Source organism: Wolffia australiana, chromosome 14, assembly GCF_029677425.1.
Source record: "Wolffia australiana isolate 7733 chromosome 14, ASM2967742v1".
Classification (NCBI taxonomy): Eukaryota; Viridiplantae; Streptophyta; class Magnoliopsida; order Alismatales; family Araceae; genus Wolffia; species Wolffia australiana.
In genome coordinates, this window is record NC_135848.1 from 9341194 (window position 1) to 9345842 (window position 4649).

General features: G+C 40.3%; 1 pseudogene; it reads left to right on the forward strand.

The window, feature by feature from the left end:
• The first annotated feature begins 3226 nt into the window (after positions 1 to 3226).
• LOC144712487 (uncharacterized) lies at positions 3227 to 4159 on the forward strand (annotated as a pseudogene).
• Positions 4160 to 4649: the final 490 nt, after the last annotated feature.

Below are 4649 nucleotides of genomic sequence, written 5' to 3' on the forward strand. Positions count from 1 at the left end.
TTTTAAGTTAATATGAATGATAATTTATTAGTTAAAAATACTAGTGGCCATTGCACCTCAAATGAGAAAGGACTTGATGGATTAAAAATGAAAGTGGATTTATCACAAATAAATGTTGCATACAGGCCAATGGCACATGCCACATATTTTTCAATATCCATTCCTACAATATATTTTTGATATATTTGTAAATGAATTTCACAAATACATGTCACAATTTAGGAAATTATGATGAGATCTTTAAACATATATATCCAAAGTTCGAAGCATCAATAAGTCTAATTTAGGTGATTGTGTTTTTACTAGAAAATAGTTGCCTCGCGCATGAGAGGTAAATGATATAGGGAAGAATATGTAATTGAATCCATGGCCAGGGTAGTGGAAATGTTGGACTTGTTCACAATTGATTTTTTGAAAAGAATTTATACTAACTAGATGTCACCTTAGGACTCGACATTTAACTTACATTAAGTCATAAAAGAGTCCAACGTGGATGAATAATTATTAACTTGATAAAAAAAATTTGAAGAAGATTCACGAGAGAGTCTCTATAGTCTTTGTCTCGAGAAGAACACAAGGTGCGACTTGGGCCGAACAATCTGGGAACTCGTCCTATATGTTAGATTATCTGAATCCTGATAAATTAATGTCAATAGAGTTAAATAATTAAGGTATAAAACTAATAGTTATTTGATTATTACAATTAGCAAAAAAAGTTTGAACATGCTAATTATTATAATAATATCATAGTTTTCTATTGTTTCCAATCAAAATTTACCCCCATGATTCATATAAAAATGTTTATTTCACCACATCTCATTTTTACATTCTATATTATTGCATTTTCATCACTCCCTTCTCTCTCTTACTCATTCTTGTATATAAACGATAACACTCTCTCTGTCTGCAATAATCATTATATACTCCCTTTACATTTTCCTGATCTCTAAACCTAGTATATTTATTGTATATTCCCTCATCTCATTAATCATAATTTAAAGAATATCAAATTCTTAAATACTTTTCCTAAGGAGATGTTCCGTACACGGCACTAGCTATATTTATTTAAGTGTGTAGAGGTTTATGTTTCTATTGAGTAAATGTGAAAGCAACTAAATTTGAGTTTATCACACAATAAGCTGGAAGGTGGGATGTTTTTTGGCCATCACTGTGGGGCACATGAATTTTGGCAATCTATTAGGCATTCCAGAAATGAGGAGCCAATAGTGAAGAAAGAGGGTATGAGAGAGAGAGATCATATCATGTGAGAGAGTCGTTAAATAGAATTTATGAAAAGGTAATAGACAGTGATTCAAAATGAGAAATTGAGGGAAAGTAGCCAACTAATAGTACATATACCAGTCAAATATTAGAAATATTTTGGTTAGATTATATGGATTCTATTTTTCATCCATTTTATATTTCTAATTGAAGTAACTCTGTTGGGAGTCCGCAAAATTGACATCCAGTTGGCAGCCCAACTGGTCTAATAGGATTATTGATAAAGTGCAGTGCGAAATAATTGAATAGGTACCTGTATACTTGTGATGATGACTAGTGGTTCAGATTGAATCTAAGTTCAAATATAAAATAGGATCGAAGATAGACTGCTAGGATTAAACCTAAAGAGGAGACACTTAAATGGTAGGGGTTATATAAAGGATATAGATCATATTTAGTTATAAATTATGTGATTAAACCTAAGTAGAAAATACATAAATACCTGGGGCCTATTTTAACGACGACGTTATGTTTAGTAATAACATCTATGATTAAAACAGATACTTTTATTATTATACATCTACTGTATATTATAAATCTCCTTAATGTCAGAATTTAATTAAATTTATTATTAAAAAATCTAAGATAGCTCGTGTATTTTCCGTCATTGGGTCTCCTTTCACCTCTTCTTTTTTTTTGCTCGTGATGGAGGGTGATTTCTTTAATAAAATTTTGGGATTAAACTTTAGGTATGGAAATTATATCTTTAATGTAATTTATCATTATCGCTTATATTTTAAATTTATTAATAAACCTTTGCATCTCACAAAAAATGTAATGAGAAGCCCCACATTTTATTAGTGTTAATTTCATACAAAAAATAGGCTTTCAATCCACCTAGAAGGACATGTTATGTTATGATTCCAAAGTGTACATAATATTGTTTATGATGTTGCCAAGAAGCTTATTTTTAGAGGCCCATTAACAACTTGTGGTCCAACAAGGAGATTCTTCGAGAAGCTGATATGATCTGCAGAAAAGTACCTACAGATTGACAAAAGACCTCTCACAAATTTTTTTCTGATAGGATCATCTAAAAAATATTTCTCCAAAAAACTCGAACAGATTCTTATTTGTCAATATCACTAAAAAGATTCTTCTGATGGCCCAATCTATATAATATCTGTGCTCTTCTTAGTGATGTAGATCTTCTGTCTTGTCTTATCAATACCTTCTTGAGCCACAAAATATAATCTCACAGATTCCACTTGCCCCATAATCTGTAGAATATCTCTGTTTAGGCATGAAAATCTGCTGATCGTCATTTGTAGCTTGCAATCATTTATTTTTCCTCAATGTTTTGTGTTTCTCTCTCATAGGTACGTTCATTATGGACAACCCTGCACTAGTTGTGGCATATATAAGGCGCCATGTACCCTAGAAGGATTATTATTGGTGTTTATTGTCGAAACTTTGTTTCTCCCCATTGGCTCTTCTCTTTCATGAAATTGCTTCAATGCATCTAGATTCAATCGCGATCCTCTTATAGACTCAAGGGTTGGAGAAGGTAGTTTGGTGGATGAAGGACTTGATTGCTTCAAGTAAAGCAAGGCTTGTCAATCCAAGTGTTATTCCTGTTGAAGCTAATCCACGAAGGGCCTGCGTGCTCCAGATGTGGTATTTTGCAAGAGAAAAAATACGGCAAAAGCGGAGCATGATATTTTCTCGTCCATTCGCTGGTGCACGATCTGCGCGACGTGCGACCAGTTCTTTTTTTCTTCTCTGTCTTCCTCCAAACGTGCCAAGTGCACGAAGTCAGGAACGTGGGTTCCTGACTTCTCTATTTAAGTGTCACAGAACGAAATGAAAAGCAGTTGTATTTTTTTCCCTTCCATTGGTCTGCGACCCTCCTCAGGCGAGAGAGGAATTTGAGAAAGAAGAGAGATCCTCTGCTGAAGGCCAACATTTGGTATCAGAGCATAGGTTGCTAGTCTCAAATCCTCTCATGGAGAAGACATCATTGATCCCGTCGGCAAGCAGTAGCAGCAGCGGTGGCGGTGGCGGAAGCTTGAGCTCGTATCAGTACCCGCAACTCTCGGCGGCGCACTACACCAGTTGGGCGATACGGGTCCAGGCGATCATGGAGGATCAGGGCGTCTGGACAACAGTTCAACCGGCGCCCGATGCTGCCGTCGACATCAAGCTGGACAGGAAGGCGAAGGCGCACCTACTCTAAGCACTTCCGGAGGACATTCTGATGCAGGTGGCACAGAAGAAGACGTCGAAGGAAATCTGGGAGGCTCTGAGCACGAGGTTTGTGGGAGCCGATCGCGTCAAGAATGCACGACTGCAAGCATTGAAGAGCGACTTCGACGCCATGCGGATGATCGATGGTGAATCTCTTGATGATTATGCAGGGAGGCTGTCGACGATGTCGGTCCGATACACCAACGTTGGAGGAACGTTGGACGACACGGCTCGGGTGAAGAAGCTCTTCGACATTGTGCCGGATCGATATCTACCTATCATCGCCGGCATCGAGCAATTCTGCGACATCGACATGATGCTGTTCGAGGAAGCGTTGTCTCGACTGAAGGCTTTCGATGAACGCACACACCTACGTCAAGCCGGTGGTGGTGTTAATGTCGGCGGACAGCTTCTCTTCGCTCAGGCCGAGTGGGAGGTGCGGCAGAAGAAAAATGGAGGTGACTCATCATCAAGCCAGAAGGGCAAAGCATCTGCAGGAGGCGGGAACAGTGGTCGAGATGGCCGTGGTCGTAGCCGGGGTCACGGCAGAGGTGTCCGTGGAGAGCAGCAGAATGCTCAAGGCTCAGGTGGCCCTAGAGGTGGTGCGTGTGACAAGAGTCACATACGCTGTTTTAATTGCAGCAAAATGGGACACTACTCCACGCAGTGCAAAGCCCCCAAGAAGACATAGGAAGTCCACCTCACGCAGACCGGCGACATCGAACCGGCACTGCTCCTCGCAGTGTCAGAGGAGGTACCTCAAGTGGTTCCCTTGCCGCAGGACGAATTATCAATGCCTCGGCAGACGGAGCAGGCGGTGGTGTTGCTGAACGAGGAGAAGATGCCATCGGAGCTGCACCAGGCCGACTGCAGCAGATTACCGACGTCTAGTTGGTTCCTCGACAATGGTGCAAGCAACCACATGACGGGGGATAGGAACAAGTTCCAGGAGCTCGACGAGGCCGTCACGGGGAAGGTGAGATTTGGAGATGGCCGATCGGTGGAGATCAAGGGGAAGGGATCCATACTCTTTGCTTGCAAGAATGGAGACCAATGGCTACTTGAGGAGGTATACTACATTCCCAGCTTGTGCAGCAATATGGTCAGTCTTGGCCAACTCACCGAAGCAGGCCACAAGGTGATCATGGACGAGGATCGAATTAAAGTCTATGGGAAAAATC